The sequence below is a fragment of the Mobula birostris genome, chromosome 3, assembly GCF_030028105.1.
Source record: "Mobula birostris isolate sMobBir1 chromosome 3, sMobBir1.hap1, whole genome shotgun sequence".
NCBI lineage: Eukaryota > Metazoa > Chordata > Chondrichthyes > Myliobatiformes > Myliobatidae > Mobula > Mobula birostris.
Genome location: NC_092372.1, coordinates 62,077,198 through 62,102,741, shown reverse-complemented (window position 1 = coordinate 62,102,741; position 25,544 = coordinate 62,077,198). Strand labels below are relative to the sequence as shown.

At 40.6% G+C, this 25,544-nt stretch overlaps 1 protein-coding gene across 14 annotated transcripts in view; it reads right to left on the bottom strand.

The window, feature by feature from the left end:
* The window catches only part of fryl (furry homolog, like), a 372,606-nt gene that overhangs the window by 259,839 nt on the left and 87,223 nt on the right, over positions 1 to 25,544 (bottom strand). The gene's annotated exons all lie outside the window — the stretch shown is intronic.

Below are 25,544 nucleotides of genomic sequence, written 5' to 3'. Positions count from 1 at the left end.
TGTTCCCTTTCATATACTCTGACTCTCTTCCTTTTCTAAAATGTTCTATGGAAGTTTCCTATGCAACTACAGGAAATTCAACATCGATCCTTCCATCTCTTCCCTTCTAGATGAAGTGATTCATCTGCACTTCTTCAAACTATATGTACCGTGTTTCATTTCAGTAATGTAGTCTCCTCTCCAATGGCTATTGGGTGACCTTTTGCAGAATACCTGCACTTACTCAGTGGTGGTGACTCTGTGTTTCCAATTTCCTGCCACTTTAATTCTATATTCCACTTTCACCCATCTGTGGAACTTATAACAAGGTCAAATAGGAGTTTGAAAAACAATAGCTCATCTAAGCATTTTGGAACTTTCCATACTCAATGGCAAATTCTATATTTTCAGGTATTTCATTTTCTCTGTATCGGAATAGGTCAGGCCATCCATCAGTGATAATAGCTTCGTTTTTTTCTCTCTCCACTAGCACAGACTGACCTACTGGCACACCCTGCAGACGTGCATTCCATAACTTTTATATTCAATACACTATGAGCAGCCTGATAGCTATGGTTAATGAAGGGTGGATACTGAATGATGGAAAGGTCAGGAGAGCAATGAATTAACAGAATTAGGAAATAACAAGAGCAATAATGACATTTTCAGATGAGCTGCAGCAGATTCTGATGATGTTATGGAACAATAAATATGCAGCTTTTAAAATGAGCATCTTCTTGGAAAATGGAGAATGCTGGCAAGGTTACACACGTACATATTCATTCCCCCAAGAAAATAGTCGGTCTTGATGACGTAGCTCGAAAATTGTATCTAGAAGGAAATCCAGAATGCTCAAAAAGCTATGGTAATGTATCCAAGTCAGTATAGTGTCCAGCTTGATGGGAAACTGGAACATGACGATGTTCTATGATGTTACTGATCTTATGCTTCTTAGGGAGGTCATAGACAAATCAAATCTACCTGTAGTTTGGACACTCTGTGGTGCTGCAGCAATTGCAGCCATTAAGTACTTGATACCAAAGTTTGACCTGATTTTGGGTGAAGGATTTAATCACAGGCAGCCAAACCTCTCTCTTGTTTTGGTAACTTGTCTGCTAAACTATTATTGTGAGTTATTTAGATTTTCTGTTTCCTTATTGTTTAGTTAAGGCTCTGAGATCTCTGGGTATACTAATGGGCAAGACTGCTGAGGCTTGGTAAAATGGTTTTGGCATTCTCTTTTGTTGTTATTGCCTAGCATTTATAAAATATTAGCTGTCAAAAACAGCTAATCATGACAGACAATTTCATTTACAGGGGAATTGTGAATGAATCAAACCATGGTAGAAGTGGTGGATTTGATTCACAAGATACTGAGCCTGATAAGCAATTATTGATTTACATGATTGCCTGTAAACCTCTGCTGAATCAGCAAGCTTCATAGTCAGCGCAGTTTGTGCTCCTTCTTTGTCAGGTTTACACGAAGATAATCACAAAATTAAGAGCCCAGCACAAAATATACCAGTATCTTTGGATAATAAAGAGTTAAAATAGTGGAAAAAAGGAAAGGAAATTACAACATTTGTTCCTAAGTGTCAAATAGCATTGAGGCCCGCAGAAATACATTCCTGAACAAATACTAGTCTGTACACACAAGGTTTCATTCATTCTCAGTATGATAGCATTCATAGTACATTTTAGAATACATGTGCTAAAATAGTCTGTAATTTCAATGTTCTAGATACCCTACTCCTACGGAGAAGCTTGTATTCAGAGAATTGCAGTTGATACAATGTTACAAATATTTCAAAGATGAATCTCTTTAAATTAACTGTAGTTTAACTATACTTGAAAACAAAAGGGTGGATAGCGATAAAACAATCTCAAATAAACTTGTAGCCAGCAACCAACTTCATGTTTTAAACAATTTAGACTTCCTGGACAATCTGCTATAGGGTGCCTCTACCACTATCAGTCCTGCTTGCACAGTGAGCAGCATCAACCATTATGCATGCCTTTTTCTGACAGCTCAAAAACCTTTTACTCCATTAGTTAGAAGCTGTATCTTTGTCAAGTGCTTGTCCTCACAAACATCTTCATCCTACATGGTGACATGTCAGCTCAGATTCTAAGCAACAGGGTCACCGGAGACCCAGTCTAATTTCAGAACAACATCAAACAAGGCTGCATATCAATATATATTGTCATAATGCTGTGTGTCATCTCCAACAAGCTTCCCAATTGTTCGAAGTTTATCTGCAGGGAAAATTGTTTAACTTAACCACTGAAACAAGATCACTCTACCATCAAACTTTTCATAGTCATGCAACTGGAGTCCTCCAAGTCATTGTTGATTCATTCAATGAAGTGCATGAGAAATTGGACCTCAGAAACTTGTACAAAATAAAGTTTCTCAATCAACCTACCCCAACTATACAACATACATAAAGATCCATGAATGGACTGCTTTCCATAATATTGCAACCACCTCTCCATGGCAGACTTCAGTGATGAAATTCACAATTGTCTTCAATGCACCAACTTATAGGCAGGGGTTATTATTTTTGCTTTAAACAATGATAAAAATCAAAGTCAAAACACATAACATTAAAACTTCAGCAGAAAATGCATACTTGAAATTTTTGACTGGTTATTTCAATGCTAATCCATCCACGCTCTACAATATTATGGCCCAATTACTTCTTTGAATTTACTTACTAAACATTTTAACATTTGTAACTAATTCTTAAGAAATTACACTTCAAGATTAACATTTTCTCAATTTCAGAAACAGCTCTGGAGGCAGATTCATGTGCTGTGCAAATTTAATATTCTCTTGAAATGCCAAATTTGAATTTTAAGGATGTGCCCTTTGTTTGTGGTAGGTTCAAAGGGACTAATTTTTATTTTATCAAATTCTTCAATCCGAATCCGAATAAGGTTTAATATAACTGGCTTATGTCGTGAAATTTGTTGACTTTGCGGTAGAAGTACAATGCAATGCGTTAGAGAAAAAACTGAATTACAGTAAATACATCTGTACTTTTTTAAATAGTTAAATAAGGAGTGAGGAAGTGTACGAGTTCAAAGTCCATTCAGAAATCAGATGGCTGAGGGAAAGAAGCTTTTGCTGAATCATTGAATGTGTGCCTTCGTGCCTCTGTACCTCCTTCTTAATGGTAGCATGCACTGGGAGGCAGGGGTCATTAACAATAGACGCCACCTTTTTGGGGCATTGCTTCTTGAAGCTGTAATGGATAACAAAGAAGCTAGTGCTCATGATGGAGTTGACTAAGTTTACAACCCTCTGCAGCTTACATCGATCCTGTGCAGTAGCACCAACCCCCCACACCAGATAGCGATGCAGCCAACTAGAACGCTTTCCACAGTACATTTGTAGAAGTTTGAGTGTTTTTGTTGAGATATCAAATCTTCTGAAACTCCTAATGAAACATAGCAACTGACATGCTTTCTTTGTAAATGAAACGACATACTGGGTCCAGGTTAGATCCTCAGAGACGTTGACACCCAGGAACATGAAATTGCTCACTCATTCCACTTCTGATCCCTCTATGAGGACTGGTCTGTGTACTCTCACCTTTCTGAAGTCCACAATCAGTTCTTTGGACTTACTGATGTTGAGTGCAAGGTTGTTGCTGTGACACCACTCAACTAGCTAATATATCTCGCTCCTGTACACCCTCTGGTCACTATCTGAAATTCTGCCAACAATGGTCATATCGTCAGCAAACTTACAGTTGGCATTTAAGCTGTGCCTAGCCCCATGATCATGGGTGTAGAGAGAGTAGAGCAGTGGGCTAAGCACAGATCCCAGAGGTGCGCCAGTGTTGATTGTCAGCGAGATGTCATTTGCAATCCACACAAATTGTGGTCTTCTGGTTAGGAAGTCGAGGATTCAGTTGCAGAGAGAGGTACAGAGACCTAGGGTCTGGAGCTTTTCGATGAGAACTGTAGGAATGATTGTGTTAAATGCTGACCTGTAGTCAATAAACAGCTTCCTGACATAGGAATTTGTAATCATCTTAAAACAGCCCAAAAACATCCTCTTAATCTAATGTAGACAAGGAAATGCCAGCCCAGTCCATGTAAACTGCCTACATAATTTAATCCCATTTGTCTTGATAACTTTCTGGTGAATCTACACTGCACCCACTCAAGTACCAATAAATATTTTGGAAATGCTATATCCAAAAATAAATACAGTACTCCAGATGCACTTTAATCAGAGACTAAATCTAAATGCACAATAAACTTCCATCCTTTTGCATTCTGGACAATTTTAACAAAGAAAGGCAAATTATTCTAAAAATTCACTGGGTCATTGATGTTTCATATCGTTAGGTAGTTTGCCTATTTAACTATTTCTTGGAATATTTTTCATTAAATAGTCTTTTCTAGCTTACTATTTTATGGTCGTCAATGTCATTCATGGTTGGCATGGTTGATAATGACAACTTCCCTTCTGCATCTACTGTTCCCTTAAATCCAAAATGGTGGACATCACATCACCATATGAATAATTTTGCCCACACATGCAAATTTTTCTTGTGCGTGTTTTGTTCACATTACTGTGTTCTGATCATTCTACTAAATAGTCTGCTTCCTGTTCATATTAACTTCAACTCAAATCAATTACTCTCAACCTTCAATTCCGGCACATTACAGTAGATCATGCAGCAAAATAGTGTAATTACAAATCCCAATTTGTATCAACATGAATGCAAAAACGGAAACCAGAACTACATAAATGGAAAGAATAACGTCTCCTTCCTGATTGCTGAAAGTCTTCTTTGTACAATTTAATGCAATGAATGATGTGACATCTCTCCTCCCGAGGAACAGGCACCATGTCTGGCTGCAGCAGAGGTAAGGAGGATTCTAGCCAGAGTAAACCTACACAAAACTGCAGGGCCAAACAACATATCCTGGTCAGGTGCTGAGATATTGCAGGGCCCAGCTAAAAGAGGTCTAAACGGACATCTTTAATATGATTTTGCAACAGTCCCTGCAGGCTTCAAGGCAGCCACCATCAATCTGGTGCCCAAGAGCGCAATGGTAACTAGCCTAAACCATTACCGCCCAGTGATTGATCTCAACAAGCATGAAGTGTTTTGCACCACAGCTACATTGAACCTTTTCCAGTCCACCTACTGCTCAAACCACTCCACTGATGGTGCCAAAGCCTTGGCCCTTTATTCCATCCTGTCCCACTTAGAAAACGATGCCCCACAAGCCAGGATGTTGTTCATCGACTTCAACTTGACACTTAACATTATCATCCCTCAGGGGCTGATGGGTAAACGGTCCTCTTTGGGACCCAACAGCCCTCATTGTAACTGGATATTGGACTTCTTGATAAAAAGATCCCAGTCAGTACAAGTTGGCAGCAATATCTCAAACTCCACCACGCTGAGCACTGGTGCACCCCAGGGCTGTGTGGTCAGTCCACTGTTGACTCCAACTGCACTGCCAGATCCAGCTCAAATCGCTTCACTAAATTCACTGATGATACAACAGTGGCTGGACTCATCAGCAACAATGATAAGTTAGCATAGAGAGGAAGTAGAAAGGCTTAGTAAATTGAGTGAAAACAACAACCTGAGTCTCAGTGTGGACAAGACAAATGAGGTGATTGTGGACTTTAGGAAGGCATAGGTTGACACTCTCCATTGCACATCCATGGCTCTGCCGTGGAGAGAGTGAAGAACACAAAGTTCCTTGGTGTCCACTTAAACGATTTAACCTGGACTCTCAACATCTGCTCATTAGTCAAGACGGCACAGCAGCATCTACACTTTCTGAGGAGATTGAGGCATGCGTGACCCATTCTAACAACTTTCTACAGGAGCACCTTTGACAGTGTGGTATGGAAGCTGCAAGACCCTTGAGAGGATAGTAAAGACCCGAGAGGATCACTGGGGTCTCCGTGCCCCCCCCCACGTGACATTTACTGAGAGCATTGTATACGAAGAGCCCAAAGCATCGTTGAGGATCCCTAGCATCTATCCCACAATCTCCCACTATCATCAGGGAGAAGGTACAGGTATCAAGACTCAGACTGCCAGGCTGGGTACCATCTCCTTCCCCCAGACTATGACACTATTGAAGACCCTGCCACCACTGAGGTCTTGTCAATAGGACAGTGAGCTGTTTACTCGTGCTGCACACTTCACATGCATTTTGCATTATATTTCATTAACTTATTTGTGGAAATATTTTGTTTTGTTTTATGGTCTGTGCGTGATATATGTTTTGTGGATGCACCATTATCTGCAAGAACGTTGTTCTGTTGTATATATGTAACAGTCAAATGACAAAAAACCTTCTTAAATTTAAGAGCATAGTGTAATGCATGTACCAAAGCATGTCATTATTCAAGCACTGTGGGTTTGTGACTGATCTCCATAGATGCTAATTGTATGTGTCCTGCTCTTGTTATTCCTGCATTCTGCCAAATGTTTTGTATTGTGTCAGTCAAATATAATGACTCAGCATTTGTTGTTTGATCTGAGGATACTTTCACCACACATTGGCAGATGCAAAAGTGTCAATGTGAAACTTCTAAAGGTCATTCAGTGCAAAGTATAAGAATCAAAATGCCCTCCAGAACCTGAGAGGGACAAAGTATGGAACATGCAGTTAGAAGACCTAAAATGTTGGGAACCAGTAGGAAAATACAGAATATAAACCAATAAAAAGAAAACCATGCTTTTCGAGTCAGATGATAAATGTGTGTTGTTCAGACTGCTTTGGATATTTCGATTCAACAAAAAGTCATTATTTTAGGCAATATCAATGTTTAGCACATCTGTCACAAATGTACATTGTAATGCCAACTGCAACAGTACCATATGAGTAACAGATTACATTGAAAATGAAAAGTGAAAAAATTTCTCCTATAAATGTAAAAACAAGAAAGGTTGGTCTATGCAAAAGGCTGAATAAGAAGCAGGCCAAGGAATTCGATTTTTTTAAAATGTGTGACATTTAATCTGCATATGTAGGGTGCATTTAACAGTTAATAGACAACGTAACTATCTAATTTAGTGTAAAATAATCCACTGTAATACCATTCTCCCTGTGATTACATGGATTGCTTCATTTTCTCCCCCCCCCCCAAAGGCATTGGCTGGAAGTAATGAGTATGTGGGGAGAAAAAGAAAAAAAACTTGGTCAGCACAGATCAGATAAACCAATGGGCTATATGCATACAATGTATATTAAAAGAATAGTGTCCAGAATACTGATAAAAACAGCAGATACATTTCCTTACCAATCTCTCAGTCAAGTCATACATTTTCAATCATTTGACTCCAATTCAGTTGCTGCTGAATTCATGCCTTTGTCTCAGCCTTCCAACCCAATCCTCATGATGTGTCACCTTTTACCCTGTTCAAATCTCTTCCATGCACCCATTCCCCAAGAATTGACTTTTAACCCTTGCAGACCTGCAATTTTTTTTAGATTATTCAGATATTTCCTTTTTAGTTTACAGTCTATCTCATTCAATCATATCTAATGAGTTCAAAAATATAGCATCTATCATTAGTAATTTCAAGTACAAGTGATATCATCAGCGAATTTTTATGTGAACATGGACCAAACTTGAAATCAATAACTTGCATATCAGCTAAGTTATTTGGGCATCTTGTAGAATGTTAGATATCATATGATGGTGTAGTCAGTTGTATTGTCTTTTAGTTTATCAGATACTGATTTTTTTTAGACGTCCCTTTTCTTCAGTTACAGGATTTTTACTTTCCACTTTGTAAATCCACAGTGGGTTTCCTATAATTTTGGATCTCCCCCTCCCCCTTTCAAATCTCTTACTAACTCTTCCTTCAGTTAGTCCTGACGAAGGGTCTCGGCCTGAAACGTCAACTGTACCTCTTCCTAGAGATGCTGCCTGGCCTGCTGCGTTCACCAGCAACTTTGATGTGTGTTGCTTGAATTTCCAGCATCTGCAGAATTCCTGTTGTGTGCTTGAATCATATTGCCTTTTCCACCAATTACCTCCCAGCTTCCGACTTCAGTCACCCTCCCCCACCCACCTAACTTCACCTATCACTTAAGATTGTCCACCTTCCCCTTTCCCCACCCAACCTTTTTATTCTGGCATCTTCCCCCTTTCGTTCCACCCCTACTGAAAGGTCTCAGCCTGAAACGTTAACTGTTCCACAGATGCTGCCTGACCTGCTGAAGTAAAAGGGTAGCTATGACCCTTGAACAAATACATGTTGTGTACTCAAAAGGCAGAATATGCAGGTTCTGTCAACCCCAACATTAATTATAAGTACCCTTTTTAAAAAAATGTTCCACTCCTTTGCAATATCCAAATAGCATTCAGCAGATGTAACAGAATAAGGCCTCTCATGTGAAACAAATAATTGCAATGTCCGTGTAACATTAATCAGGTGTGTCATGTCTCCAAATAAAAGCTAACCGTTAATGCATAAGGGTGATGGATCACCAGTCAAAGCAATGGCTGGAGCATTTTTCTGATATTCCAATTGTGATGATAGAAACATAGAAAACCTACAGCACAATACAGGCCCTTCGGCCCACAATGCTGTGCCAAACATGTACTTACTTAGAAATTACCTAAGGTTACCCGTTTTTCTAAGCTCCATGTACCTATCCAGGAGTCTCTTAAAAGACCCTATCGCATCCACCTCCACCACCATTGCCGGCAGCCCATTCCATGCACTCACCACTCTGTGTAAAAAAAAACTTACCCCTGATATTTCCTCTGTACCTACTTCCAAGCATCTTAAAACTGTGCCCGCTCGTGTTAGCTATTTCAGCCCTGGGAAAAAGCTTCTGACTATCCACACGATCAATGCCTCTCATCATCTTACATACCTATAAGAAGTTTCATTGTGATATAGGTCAGACATTGGAGGGCAAGGTGAATGAAATTTTGAAGTCTGAATAACAACATTAATTTCTCTTTTGTTCATAATGTGATATTTAGTGTTGCACTTTGCCATACCATTAGTTAAACTGCTGATCCACAGCTTGACACATTATTAAAACTCTTTTTCAGCTGGCAGGATTTATTTACATTTTACAAGTTATTAGTAGTATTGAGGCAAGCAAATTATTTAATATATAGGTGGTACTGTGGACCTGAAGTACTCAAATGATTTGGAAATCAGTCCTACAAAAGTTAAATATTTTATCCAGAGATCTTGTGCAAGTTTTCAAAAAAATAAACTTAACCCTCAAAAGACCCAAACTATTTTTGCTCTATTGCATAAACATTTTCTGATGAGAACATAGCAGAACAGCGCAAATGTCAGCCAGACAATGAAGTAAGCAGTGTTCAATGTATATTTTGTGAAAAGGGTCGTCAGGTTTTATGCAATGAAAGAGACCCAGAGTAACAATCCAGATTTCTAACAACTTTGTGGGGTAAATGACTAACTATATGGGGAAAATGGCAGTCTATTTGCAAGCAACAGAAACACACAAATAGCAACTAATCTCACTACAGTTTGTTAGAACTGTTTGTCAGAGCATTTGTATGCATGGCATATTTGAATAACATTACAGGATTTCTAGCACCTAGATAAACTGCTAGAACTAACAATGCATCATTTAAAGGACAAAAGGCTATTTTCAGGACTCCAGCCTGCAATGGGCTTTTTACATTGGGGGTAGGAATCCTGCTGGCTGACAGGAATTAACACATATTACTTTAAAATTTTTAAATCTAAATGAAGGGCAGTTTCGGACGATGAGTTCATATGGTTTTGACCTCAACTCTCTGCATATATGGTGTCAAGTTTTATTTGTACTTCTTATGAATGGATATTTGTGGTGATCATTCAAATGTGGTTTAAAAAAAGTCTTCTTATGGTGCTGCACTTGATCTAAGTTCACCTATTTCTACCTCCATAATATAGTAAAACTCTGAAAATCAGGTACCCTCAAGACTTCGATGGTGCCACACCGGTAGATTATCCAGACTTGGAATATTACACCTAGCAATAATTCAACTCAAATTTAACTCACTTTTTTAAAAGATGTTATACAATATTATAATAAATTTTCCAGTGAACGAGGCAAGTTTAAAGGAAGCATGGAAAACAGCACTCAGTGAATTTGAAGTGGGGGTGGAGGGATGGAAGGAACTGGACCTCATGTGTTAAAATGGAGCATGGAAGTAAGTATTTAGTGAGCCACCACACTGTGATTTCTGAACAATGGGTTAATGTAATTTTACCACATCAGCTTTAACAATTTATCTGTTCCTGACACCTGTAACCACACCTATTTTCACTTTTCATGGCTTTCCTCATTCAATGTTGCATGGACCGGTCATCTGAGATTCTCCTACTATTGGAAAATGTAAACGCATACATTGTATTTTCTATGTATTACAGTATTTACTCAACAGTATTTCAGTATTTACTCAAATGCACACATTGTATTTTCTATATTTACTATATATATATATATATCACTGCTAGAATAGAGGGTATTCACTATGTAGCCATGACTTTTGACCTAATCACTATTAATTCATGAAGAGAACGAGAATGAAACCAAGGAGAAAGATAACGGTGGCGAGTAAGGTAATGAAATATGTGGTAGTATGTCAAAACAAGACTAATTAAGAAATAACTGTGGTTAGTTAGGGACGAGAGGACACCTGGTCTAAAATGTAAACTAGGACATAATTAAGTTGGGGAATAAAACAATAGTGGAAAGTCGAGAGCGGATATATTGATGATATGTAATCACAGGCCGATTGGATATGATAATGAGGCTAAGATAGGAAATTGCTATAAAAAAATATTGTATACAAGCCTCGATGGGCAGTCAGCTACTAGCTTTCTGATTGTCTCAGCTTTGATTTGCAAATTAAAGTTTAAAACGTCTTGGCGAGTTTTCCGCGTCTCCTCGTCGTTTGTGAGAAACGAGAAACCACGACAAAATTGGCGTCACGAACAGGATCGGATAGAGACCCGCGAGGAAGGGAACAGCAGATTGGGACGCTTCCCGGTCCCTCGGGGACCCTCACGGGGCTAACAGGATTAAGGGTGCACTCAAAGTAAAAAGGTGAGCGTTTTTTGCGATAATTCGGACTAAGAATTCTGCTGGTTTTGGGGGGTCTCGGGGACTCAGAAGTGTGAAGCAACTGCCGAAGGGTCTCTCCGATACAAAGAATCTGGCAGAATTGGGGATAAAAGGAGGCTCAGAGGATTAATCAAGAGCACGGCCGTGGGGGTAAGTACGAATAAAGTAATAATAAGTTAAGTAAGAAAATTCCACGTGGTGTTGGTAATGCCCTGTGGATACCGCTTCGCACGAAACGAAGGGCTGAACAGGCAGGGAAGGAGAATTAAAAATCCTCGTGAATACCGCCTTAAGAAGTATAAGGGGCTGCATAGGCGAGGTGTAAAAGGAAAAGGTTCTGTGGATACCGCCCTAAGTAGGGGTCTGCACGGGCAGAACGGAATAAGAGATAAAGATAGTTTAATAGATAATTCAGACGCTGGTGAGATAAACCATAAGGCTAGGCATAGAAATAGAGTTAGAAAAATAATATTATTAAATAGGCAAGTCGTGAGAATCTAAAAATACCATAATAGAAAAAGGAAAAAGAGAACAACATGACAGAGAAAGGAACAGCAGTAGAAATATTGAGCAGAAAATTCCCGGTGTGTCAAGGTAAGATCGCGGAAATTTCAGAAAAATGGGAAAAAAAGAACTAAAGAACTGGTTACGAAATGGCCAAGAGAAGGAACATTTGATGTAAGCTTATGTGAGGAAATGAAAGCGCTAATTAAAAATCACAAACCCAAAGATAAATCTAAGAAAAGAGAGGGAAAAAGGGAACAAGAAATGGAAGTGTTAAAACTTTTTAGGATGGAGGGAGAAAGGTTAAGAAAGACGGGAAGTATATTAATAGTAAGTTAAAAAAGACACTGAGAAACGAAACGAGCAGTCTGATAAAGAAAAGAAAAAGCATAACAGGGAGTCGGCTCCGGCTCTATACCCAGACCTGAAAGACATAGAAAAACCTCCTCCCTATTATGAGAAAGAAACCCTTAAGCAGTGTCCGATGATAACAGGAAGAGTGGATCTAAATGGAGAAATTAAAGTCTGGGATACCGAGGAGGGAAGAAAGAATCACGAAAAGGAGCAGGAGGAACTACGGAAGGTAATAGAAGAAGACAGGGCAAAGATGGAACAGGAGAGACGGGAAATAGTAGAAGAGATCAAAGGGTTACAGGAATTAAAAGCGAAAAGGGATGAAGAGAAATCTTTGTTATATGGGCACGGAACTGAACAGGCCAGAGCAGAAGGAGACTTGTCGGGAGAGCAAGAGTTAAGTAGCGAAGGAGAGGGTACGAGAGAATGTAGGCAGAGGATAGAAGACAGGAGCCTTGAAGGGGAAAAAGAGAGAGTGAAAAGGCAGATATTAGAAACAGAGGGAGAGATTAGGGAATTACAGCGGAGACTGAATTTCCAACGAGAGTTTGAGGATTTCGCATGGGCCAAAGCAAATGCTAGCTCAAGGCAGAAAGAAGAACTCCACGAGGAGGCCAAGGGAGAAAGGAAACCCCGGAAAGAATCATGTGGCAGCCAGTAAAAACGTGCTCAGAAACAGATGGGGGGTCAGGCGAGGAGGAGAGTCAGGAGATGTGGGAAAGGAAAGGGAGAATGATACCGTTGTTAGTAAAAGGATTGGGACAAGTACAGTATTCCTTGGGGATTCCAGGACCTGGAAGGGCTGAAAAACACCCTGCCCAGCCAACATGAGGGTGCAGGGAAGTGGATTAGGGCCTTTGAGGAAGAAACCACGGGACGAATGTTGGCTATGGGAGATTTAAAGGCGCTGCTGATAAGGCTGATGGGAACCTCCAAACTACAAGAATTGATGGAAGCGGCTGGCATACAGAATGCGGACAGCACACTGATTGACGGGGCCAGATTTGACACAGTGAGGCAGAGGGTATGGGGGGCCCTCAGGGAGCTCTATCCACCCAAAATGGACCCCAAAGCCATGAAAGGGGATCCACTGGGAGACACTGAAAATCCAGCAGCCTATATAGAAAATCAGTTGAAAAGGTCGAGACTGGAAACTGAACAAGAGGTGGAAGGCAACCCATTTATGACCTGGATGTTCCGAAATACTGTTTTGGATGCGATGCCTTCCCAAGTTAAGTCTAAACTTGAGGAAGTGGTCGGACTGATGTCAATGACTCCACAGGAATTCAGGGACCACTTAGTCCATGCGGTCGAAAAATATCGAAAAGACAAACGAGAGTTGACTGAGCAGCAAGAAGAAGTGCAGAGAAAGCTGATACAAATGCAGCTTGAAGAACTTAAAAAGGAAAAAGAAAAAGGCAAGAAGATGCTGCCAGCAATGACCGATTTAAGCACAGCCATTGAAATGAATGGAATTCCATTATATGGAGGGACCGGTCGTGCTGTAAGACAGAGCCCAGAAAACCCCATGCCAATAATAACTGTCTTTGGGGGTGCTTTTCCACAAATACCCTACCAGGGACAGGATAAGTTTAAACAGCAGCCCAGACAGGACTGGAAATCCCAAGGAGGGGGGCAGAGAGGTTATGGGCAGGAAGGACCAGTAAGGAAACAGGGGGGAACAGAGATACAGAGACTGTGCTGGGGATGTAACGTGCCAGGACACATGAGAAGGGACTGCCCACTTTAAACCATGGGCCGTCACATTCCAGCGGGAACCAATGAGATGGGAACCACAGTCTAGCCAAGGACCAGACCCCGCAGGGCTGAATGGACCCGTGAACCCCTATGCAAGACATTAGGGGTGCCCAGAGAACCCAGGTGGAAAGGGACACTACCCAGTGATAACAAGGGAGGCAGAGGAGGAACCCATTGTTCAGGTTGTGTTAGAAGGGCAGCTGACACCAATGATGATAGGTACTGGAGCCACGTATACTTGCGTACAGCCGCAGTATGCCCTTCACCTTCCCATGTTAGGAAAATTTATTAAGACTGTAGGGTTCTCAGGAAAAACACAGTTGACACAATGTACAGCTCCAGTGAGATTAGGGATGGGCAGCAAAGGAATAGTTTTGCCGATATTAGTGTCCAAAGGAAACGATGCAGTAACAAAGGGAAATCAAGCTGCAGATGAAGCAGCCAGGAAAGGATGTATGGGTGTACATCCGCTGTTATTGCACCCCAGGTAAGTCTAGAGCCGGAACCTATGGTAGAGGACCTAATTGAAATACAGGGAAAGGCAACTTTGGCAGAGCAAACACTGTGGAGACAAAGGGGGGCCAAGCAGAACTCAGAAGGCCTATGGACCACGGAAGATGGCCTACTGGTAGTTCACACCCCCTTACTGACTATCCTGATCTCAGAAGCACATGGGATGGATCATTGTGCAAGGGGGGGAAGTAATAAGGAAAATAAAAAAGGATGGATTTTGGTCGCCTTATTCACAGGCTTCAGTAAACCATGTGTTGTCACAGTGCGAGGTATGCGCGCAGGATAATGTTCGGAAAGGAATTACAACCCCAATAGGTCATATACCTGTATCTGAAGGGCCATTTAAACACCCAGTGATTGACTATGTAGACATGATAAAAACAGTAAGAGGGAAAAGATACATGTTGGTGGTAATCGACAGATTCAGCAGATGGGGAGAGGCAGTACCCTCGACGGATCAAGGGGCAGGAACAGTGGTGAAATTCCTGACAAACGAAGTGATCCCAAGGTTTGGGATACCGACAGAAATGAGCTCAGACAATGGTTCAGCTTTCATCCAGAAAGTGGTCAAGTTAATACTGCAAGCACTGAGAATAAAGCAAAGATTTGGATGTGTGTATCACCCTCAGTCGCAGGGTATGGTAGAAAGAATTAACGGGACCTTAAAAGCCAAACTAAACAAAATCTGTGCAGATACTAAACTCAACTAGGTCGATGCACTACCCTTAGCATTAATGAGTTACCGCATGCAGACTAATCGGATGACGTGTCTAACACCGCATGAAATGCTAACCAGAAGGCCCATGCCAGTGCCCCAGTGGAGAGGACCATATAAAGGGCCTAGTTTAGAACAACTGGAATTGGAATTAAAACAATACATGCGACAATTAACTATGATACATAAGTCTATTTATGCACATGAAAAACAGAAAGAGCCAGAGATCGATCAAGGGGAAGGACCAATCAAGCCAGGCGAGCAGGTCTACGTGCGAGCGTTTCGAAGAAAGTGGAATGAACCCAGAAGGGAAGGGCCCTTTACAGTAACCAAAGCATCACCCACCGCAGTACAAGTGGATGGACGCTCCACCTGGTATCATCTCAATCACTGCACTAGAGCAATCCCGCAGGTACAGTCAGGTGGGCCACCCGAGGTAAGTGGTGAAGAGGAACAAACAGACAGGTACTAGACTGGCTATTGGCAGAGAAAGGAGGAGTTTGTGTAATGTTTGGGGAACAGTGCTATACTTCTATATCGAATAACACTAGTCCGGAGGGATCATTTACCAGAGCAATGAATAAACTGAAAAATCTAAGAAAGGAAGTCAAACAAAATGCAGGGTTTGGACACCAGTTCTTTGACTGGTTAACTAGTAAACTAGGAGGATGGGGAGCATGGCTGACCAAGATTGCAGTAACCATTGGTATTGTATTGCTAAGCTGTGTGGTCATTCTGTGCTGTTTTCTTCCATGCCTCAAGTCGCTTGTAGTGCGTGCTGCAATGAAACGGTTTCCGATGCTCCTGGAAATTGTTGGGTCGAGCCCTATGGAAAAGGAGGCACCGATGATGTATTCGTACAGTCTACGAGACACGCAAGACGAACAGGAGAGAGATGAAATATGTGGGGATTAGGCTGTGAAGGCTCCTGAGTCTTTTTCCCTGTCTCAGATACGAAGGGACGGGTTTTTGGCTCAGCGGCCGAGGGAGGTAGGGAGAGAACACTAGAGTCCTAAGCTCAGGAAACTATAGTTTAACCCAAATTTGGGAGTAAATGCGTGGCTTTATTTGAGCTTTTGTGCATAGACTCTCAGTCCTCTCTCTCTCTCTGTATGAGACCCTGTGGGTCTCAAAGGGAGAATTATATTGGAAAATGTAAACGCATACATTGTATTTTCTATGTATTACAGTATTTACTCAACAGCATTTCAGTATACAGTATTTACTCAACAGTATTTCAGTATTTACTCAAATGCACACATTGTATTTTCTATATTTACTATGTAACCACTGCTAGCTGAATAGAGGGTATTCACTATGTAGCCATGACTTTTGACCTAATCACTATTAATTCATGAAGAGAACTAGAATGAAACCAAGGAGAAAGATAACGGTGGCGAGTAAGGTAATGAAATATGTGGTAGTATGTCAAAACAAGACTAATTAAGAAATAACTGTGGTTAGGGACGAGAGGACACCTGGTCTAAAATGTAAACTAGGACATAATTAAGTTGGGGAATAAAACAATAGTGGAAAGCCGAGAGCGGTTATATTGATGATATGTAATCACAGGCCGATTGGATTTGATAATATAGCTAAGATAGAAAATTGCTATAAAAAAATGTTGTATACAAGCCTCGATGGGCAGTCAGCTACTAGCTTTCTGATTGTCTCAGCTTTGATTTGCAAATTAAAGTTTAAAACATCTTGGCGAGTTTTCTGCGTCTCCTTGTCATTTGTGAGAAACGAGAAACCACGACACTACCCATGCCTAATATGGTCCCTGAACTGAGTGTTTACTGCAGCTATTGGATCAAACAAGTCCTACGATCTTAGTGTAAATAATTATGAAATTTTAAGCATTAATATTTAGTAAATCAGGCTACAGCATTATGCAGCTAATACATAAACCTAACATGCACTGATATTATATTAATTGCAATTTGCTTTTATAATAATCCGACGAGATGCTGCAGGACTAAGATAATGTGCAAATGCCTCTGTTAAAGTAGCCTTTCTAACAGTAACTGTCAATCATATTTAGAAAGATTGCAAACAATGATTAAGATCAAAATTGTAAGGACATTAATTAGGCAGATTCGTGACATAAGCAATTGATCACAAGATCTGGTGTTGGGAGGAAGACTGGGAATTGTAACTTTTCTATGTGGTAATTTGTTTTAATTATAAAGCAGACAATTTGTTGACGAAGGCAAAAAAGCACCTTTGCAAAAACTGCATCTTTAGGTACTGACCTGCATGGAGCTTAAAGGCAGCATGGGATTATAGGTGGCAGTGCCATTTTTGAATTCTTGAGGCAATGTAATCACAAATTCCTTCAAAGGTCATATACGACATGGGTTGTTTTCAGATTTCTACCGTGGAGAGCTTTCTGATCGGGCTGCATCACCGCCTGTTATGGAGGCTACAAAGCACAGGATCAAAAGAGTCTGCAGAGAGTTGTAGACTCAGGCACCTCCATCACAGGCACAAGCCTCACTCACCACCATCGAGGCCACCTTCAAAAGGAGTGCCTCCAAGATGTTGACATCCATCATTAAGGGCTTTCCCTGTCTGCGACAAGCCCCCTTCTCATTCCTATCATCAAGGAGGGGGTATAGTAGCCTGAAGAAGCACACATGATGTTTTAGGAACACCCTTTTTCCCTCCGCCATCCGATTTCCGAATAGCCCACGAACCCATGAATATCACCTCTTCTGCACAATTTATTTTTTTTATTGTAACTCATAGTAATTGTGCTCCCACAAAATAGAAAATTTCATGTTATATGTCAGTAATAATACACTTGATCTGATTGGTCTTTTATCAGAAAATTGAACAGTGGAGATGAGAACATGAAAAAAAATTCCCTGAAACCTCAGGACTATGTGAACAAACAGTAAAGATTGAGCACACTGAGAATTTAAGAAACATTTCCTGATAGAAATCATCACAATTAGAAATATATGTTGGACCATGTAGATGCAAAGAGAATTGTTTCATTTGTGACAGAAGCAGAAACTAGATGGTATAGTATATCTAATTTGAAAAGAAAGTAATGTTTTTTAACTCAAGGAGAGGTTAAAATGTGGAACTCACTACCACAGTATGTGCATGAGACTTAGATTTTTCCCTTATGAATACACAAGAGAGAAAGAAAATAGAAAAACATGGAAAAGCTGACGTATGGGACATGAAATCTGAGTATGCATATAGTGTACAGAGATTGGCATAAACTATCTTGACTAAATAGCATGTTTGTTCTGTATATTCTACAGTATTTATCTTAAATTCACCTCAAATATGCTTCACATCAATGACCAGTATTTTTGCTTAATCCCAACTGACTGTTTTCACAAGCATTAGTGATTAACAAGAGCAGTCACTTTTCCTTCAATTTAGAATTAACCTCGTTTCCATCTTGTAAAACCATTACATTGAGCTATAAATTGAAACTGTTCTTACAAAACCCAAAGTAATACTAGAGGCCAAACTACTAGAATGTGAAAGCCATTTGACTATTACTGGGTTTGTAATCTGAGAATGAACAGAACCCAGAAGAAAAAAATATTTAAAATCCAACCACACAGCTGGGAAATTTAAATACAATCAATTACAGTGGCATGCAAAAGTTTCGGCATCCCTGGTCAAAATTTTTGTTACTGTGAATAGCTAAGCGAGTAAAAGATGACCTGATTTCCAAAAGGCATAGAGTTACAGATGACACATTTCTTTAATGTTTTAAGCAAGATTACTTTTTTATTTCCATCTTTTAGTTTCAAAATAACAAAAGAGGAAAAGGGCCCGAAGCAAAAGTTTGGGCACCCTGCATGGTCAGTACTTAATAACACCCCCTTTGGCAAGTATCACAGCTTGTAAACGCTTTCTGTAGCCAGCTAAGAGTCTTTCAATTCTTGTTTGGGGGATTTTCACCCATTCTTCCTTGCAAAAGGCTTCTAGTTCTGTGAGATTCTTGGGCCATCTTGCAAGCACTGCTCTTTTGAGGTCTATCCACAGATTTTCGATGATGTTTAGGTCGGGGGACTGTGAAGGCCATGGCAAAAACTTCAACCTGCGCCTCTTGAGGTAGTCCATTGTGGATTTTGAGGTGCGTTTAGGTTCATTATCCTGTTGTAGAAGCCATCCTCTTTTCAGCTTCAGTTTTTTTTTACAGACAGTGTGATGTTTGCTTCCAGAATTTGCTGGTACCTAATTGAATTCATCCAACCCTCTGCCAGTGAAATGTTCCCCGTGCCACTGGCTGCAACACAAGCCCAAAGCATGATCGATCCACCCCCGTGCTTAACAGTTGGAGAGGTGTTCTTTTCATGAAATTCTGCACCCTTTTTTCTCCAAACCTACCTTTGCTCATTGCGGCCAAAAAGTTCTATTTTAACTTCATCAGTCCACAGGACTTGTTTACAAAATGCATCAGGCTTGTTTAGATGTTCCTTTGCAAACTTCTGATGCTCAATTTTGTGGTGAGGATGCAGGAAAGGTTTTCTCCTGATGACTCTTCCATGAAGGTCATATTTGTGCAGGTGTCGCTGCACAGTAGAACAGTGCACCACCACTCCAGAGTCTGCTAAATCTTCCTGAAGGTCTTTTGCAGTTAAACAGGGATTTTGATCAGGGATTATCAATCCTATGAGCAGTTCCCTCGGAAAGTTTTCTTGGTCTTCCAGACCTCAACTTGAACTCCATCGTTCCTGTTAACTGCCATTTCTTAATTACATTACGAACTGAGGAAATGGCTACCTGAAAACACTTTGCTATCTTCTTATAGCCTTCTCCTGCTTAGTGGGCATCATTTATTTTAATTTTCAGAGTGCTAGGCAGCTGCTCAGAGGAGCCCATGGCTGCTGATTGTTGGGACAAGGTTTGAGGAGTCAGGGTATTTATAAAGCTTTGAAATTTGCATCACCTGGCCTTTCCTAATGATGATTGTGAATAAGCCATAGCCCTAACAAGCTACTTAAGGTCTGAGACCTTGGTAAAAGCTATCAGAGAGCTCAAATCTCTTGGGGTGCCCAAACGTTTGCATGGTGCTCCTTTCCTTCTTTTCACTCTAAAATTGTACAAAACAAAAATAATGCACTAATCTTGCTTAAAATGTTGAAAAGAGTGTTTCATCTTTAACTTTATGACTTTTGGCGATCAGTTCATCTTCTACTCACCTAACTATTCACAGTTACAGAAATTTTGACCAGGGTTGCCCAAACTTTTGCATGGCACTGTAAGTAAAAGTTCTGAGATTAGAAAAACTGGAATTATTCACTATGACCATGAAACTTCCAATTTGCCATAAAAATCCTCTGGTCAGATGATTTTTACTTTTTCTGACTTAACATGAGTGTCACATAATATGACACTCCAGTGAAGTTTTACTTGGTAGGTATCCAATGAGGATAACATCTGGTCTCCACAGGTCTATGCAACAGGTACTCCCACTAAAATGGCTTAGATTATTGCATCAACATCAGGCAACTTGGAAACATTCAAGTCCTTTATCAAAATACATGCTGTTCCTTTGATATTTTTAGTGCCTTATCCCAGTGATGTTCAACTTGGAGGAATTTTGTTTCCTTAGCTGGTTGTGTGGGTGAGATCAACATATGTTTCAGCAGGTGTTTCTTTTGCGCGTTTGATCTTTAGTCATGAGGCTTCATAGGATCTAGAGTCCATGTTATTGCACTCATGACCAGCTACCAAGCAATGCAGTCACACCTCTGGTAGGTTTACACACTGCTGGTAAAGAAAAAAATGCAATGGTGATGAGGTAATATTTAGAGAATCTTATCTGTGTCAATATATCACTTTGGCACCTTATGGAACACCTCTTCAAACTTAACACCTTAAATGTTAATGCAGGGCTGATGTAATTTTTTTGCCCCTAGTTGAAATACCTGGGGGATGTGGGGACTAACAGGTGCTTCAACCACACAAGTTAAGAATTGGCATATCAGGGTTTGGAAACACACAATGGACATATCAAGAGAAGCCTCCACATTCTTCATTTTATGTGGCAAAGAGAACTTCACACAACCTTAATATAGGGCTTAATACAGCTTCAAAATTACTTCCATACTTTTACACTCAGTGCCTCAACAGATGAATGTCATGATGCTGTACACCTTGTTGCCACCCCATGTACATGTGGTAGACTTGCACCCTCAGGATCCTTCCCTGTATCAATTCTCCTCAGGGTCCTGCTATTTACTGTACATTATCCTTACAACTTACACGTCTCCAGATTAAACTTCATCTGTCATGTCCCCACCAGAATTAGCAACTGATCTACATCCTGTTGTATCCTTCAACACTCTAGCTCACTATCCACAACACCACCAATTTTTATTTCATCTGCAAACTTACTAATCAGATCAGATTGAAACATATAAAAAAGCCAAGCATTTGGGGGGCACACCACAATCAACAGCACACTGACGATGTCTCCTTGCACGGTGACAAAACATTTGCAAGTAAATTGCCATGATAGAATTTTCTCATGAATTTTTTGAGGATGTAACTAGTAGAGTGGATAGGGGAGAACCAGTGGATGTGGTATATTTGGATTTTCAAAAGGCTTTTGACAAGGTCCCACACAGGAGATTAGTGTGCAAACTTAAAGCACACGGTATTGGGGGTAAGGTATTGACGTGGATAGAGAATTGGTTAGCAGACAGGAAGCAAAGAGTGGGAATAAACGGGACCTTTTCAGAATGGCAGGCAGTGACTAGTGGGGTACCGCAAGGCTCAGTGCTGGGACCCCAGTTGTTTACAATATATATTAATGACTTGGATGAGGGAATTAAATGCAGCATCTCAAAGTTTGCGGATGACACGAAGCTGCGTGGCAGTGTTAGCTATGAGGAGGATGCTAAGAGGATGCAGGGTGACTTGGATAGGTTGGGTGAGTGGGCAAATTCATGGCAGATGCAATTTAATGTGGATAAATGTGAAGTTATCCACTTTGGTGGCAAAAATAGGAAAACAGATTATTATCTGAATAGTGACCAATTAGGAAAAGGGGAGGTGCAACGAGACCTGGGTGTCATGATACACCAGTCATTGAAAGTGGGCATGCAGGTACAGCAGGCGGTGAAAAACGCGAAAGGTATGCTGGCATTTATAGCGAGAGGATTCGAGTACAGGAGCAGGGAGGTACTACTGCAGTTGTACAAGGCCTTGGTGAGACCACACCTGGAGTATTGTGTGCAGTTTTGGTCCCCTAATCTGAGGAAAGACATCCTTGCCATAGGGGGAGTACAAAGAAGGTTCATCAGATTGATTCCTGGGATGGCAGGACTTTCATATGAAGAAAGACTGGATGAACTGGGCTTGTACTCGTTGGAATTTAGAAGATTGAGGGGGGATCTGATTGAAACGTATAAAATCCTAAAGGGATTGGACAGGCTAGATGCAGGAAGATTGTTCCCGATGTTGGGGAAGTCCAGAACGAGGGGTCACAGTTTGAGGATAAAGGGGAAGCCTTTTAGGACTGAGATTAGGAAAAACTTCTTCACACAGAGAGTGGTGAATCTGTGGAATTCTCTGCCACAGGAAACAGTTGAGGCCAGTTCATTGGCTATATTTAAGAGGGAGTTAGATATGGCCCTTGTGGCTACGGGGATCAGGGGGTATGGAGGGAAGGCTGGTGCAGGGTTCTGAGTTGGATGATCAGCCATGATCATAATAAATGGCGGTGCAGGCTCGAAGGGCCGAATGGCCTATTCCTGCACCTATTTTCTATGTTTCTATGATTGGAGAGCAACACAACCCAACCATCAAGCACCCAAGCTACAACTATTTCCAATCAGATCACCTACATTTTTTTTTCATACTGTATATCGCAAGCAGAAGTCCCAGCACTGATACTTATGGAACATAACTGGTCACAGACTTCCAGTCACTACCACCTGTCTTCTTTGACCAAGCCAGCTTTGTATTCATTTTACCAGTTCACAATGAACCACATATTACTTAATTGCCTGAGAGACACTGTCATACACTTTACAAAAGTTCATGTGAGCAACAGCTACTGCCATATTCTCTTCACCTTCCCCAGTTCCTCAAAATTCTCAATTAAATCCATAAGACAGAACCTCTGCAGTGCAAAGTTTATTTGAAACAGGTGAATTCATATTTCATTTGAATGCATATTCTTGAATTACTTGAGCAATTTTTAAAAAATCATAAAATAGTCAGAGGCTCAAATTTAACTTATGGATGGTGAGATAATTAAGAAATTTTTCACTCAAAGAGTATTTGAAAATAGCTTTCCACCTGGTATAGAGATGGTAGGCGGAAAGAAAACTGGAAATTCATGGGAATTCTTCAGTACTCGCAAGAGCATTTGTTGGAAAATTGGAAAGCAAAACTTTGCCCAACCTCTTGTATAAATAGTTTTTTTCCACATGAAAAATGTTCAAGAATCATTTGGTGTCTTCTTTCTGCCCTACATATTTTTTGAGAAGTTAAACGAAGAAAATTCATGCAACAGAAACTTTAATAGCAATTTTTAAATCAATAAACTGCAAGAGTTATCGTGACATGAAATACAAGAAACTTGGACAATGATATCAAGAAAGGGTAAGTTACTGTAAATTAAAAGTATATGTTGCACTCTACACGAGGTAATCTGTGTATTACCAGATATACAGAAGTCATTTCCTGAACCATAAAATTCTCCAGATCTCTAAAATTTGGCTCTACAAGACAAATTGTAATTACAAAATCAAAAAAAATTTACATAACTGTGATAATGGCACAATCTAACCCACAATTCATATTACAAAAATTGACTCAAAAGTATTATTTAAATATAATATGTCATTGACATTAAACCATTTATATATTGAATATGCTTGGCATTACGCAGCACCTGAGAACTGATGATCAAATTGCCTTAGTCAATTTTCTTGTGATCGTAAGACCCTGTTGGACATTGATAATGTGGAATGCTGCAGGTCTGGTTCACTGGTTTATTGGCGGGACCGACAGCAGGAAGACCAGCATGGCCTTGGTTGTAGCATGGACTGGGCCTCGTGCCTTGGTGTCACCTGTTTCAGTCACCCAGGAGAGATGACACAGAAGCAGTGTGGCGCAGCATCCATGCTGGGGTCAGTGGTGCCCTCCAATATTTATTCAGTGGAAAGCTGGATTGCATTCGTCTGCACACTGCTGTGGGCTTGTTGTTGCCGACAATATCTATGGACTCAGGGTATACAATATATTTTTTATGTGACTGTATGTTTACCGTTATCTTATATGTGCTACACGTGCCTCGTGCTGTGTATGACTGTTGGTACTGTATTTTGCACCTTGGCCCTGGAGAAACAGTATTTAAATTTGGCTGTATTCATAGGTATTCATACATGGCTGAATGATAATTAAACTTGAACTTGAAATTCAACAATCACCATTATTAAAATACCAGCAGAAATGATTCATCACAGGTGGTGTAGTTTGAAGACCTGATGGCTTCAGACCACAGTTACCTAACATTAATTAGTACATTTGATTCTCTAAGTAAACTAAACTCTTCTTGGGCTTCCAGCCGGGTACAGGTATTGATGATAACCAAGCCTGCATCAAGGAGCACAGGTGGCGTATCCGTCTGGGTTACCCAGAGAAATCAGCAGTATCAGAACAATGTATTCACAATGGCCATAGAACTGACTTTGATGGCACCAAACTACTGTGCCGACCCAATGGCTTTTGGGACTGCCTGGTAACAAAGTAAGAACCAGAAATCGATTGTAAACAAGGTGGGAGAGCAGAAACATGATTGGATGAGGACTAACCAATCAGAAAGGATGGCCTACAGGGTATAAATACCACTGAACTAGACATGCCCATGCATCAAGCAAAACACAGTCAGCTTCTGGAGCTAACCAGAGTTGGCTCGACTGGAAGCTGGTTGTGTTTTGCTTGATGCGTGAATGTGGTTTGGAACCTGTTGAGGGAAAGATAGTGGGGAAGGAACGGAAATTGCTGGGAGGGGTCGTGTGGGTCCAGTAATGGCGGACAAGATAAGGGGGGGCTGAGGGAAAGAAAGTGGAGAAGGAGAGGGATAGGGACTTGGGATCAGAGGTAGGTAGCTGGGGAGAGGTGGATTATTGTGAAGGGAGAAATAAAGGGAATGAGGAGGTAGTGAGGGGTCAGATGAATAAAAACCAAGACAAAGGGAATAAAAGAATATGAAATGATAGTGGAGAAAGCTCTGAAAGTGAGGAAGATGAACAAGCTCAGAGAGGAGGTGTTGTCATAATTAGGTTTAATGAGAAGGCTCAGGGGCATATGAAGAAAATTAACCCGTTTGTGCTAACAACAACTCTGGCAAATAAGATAGGGGAAATAGTATTTGCAAAAGTCCTTAATGATGGCAACTTATTGGTAAGATGTGCGAATGAGGAACAACTTGAGAAAGCATTCAAGCTAAAAGAGATAGGAAAGTGCAAGGTGGAATACATTGGGAGGGTGGGAGCACAAAATAGTCATTGTAAAGGAGTGATCACGGGGGTACCAATAAGTATAAATATGGAGGAGTTAAAGAGGAATATCAAAGAAGGGAAAGTAATGAATGTTCAAAGACTGAAAAAACAAAGGAGGG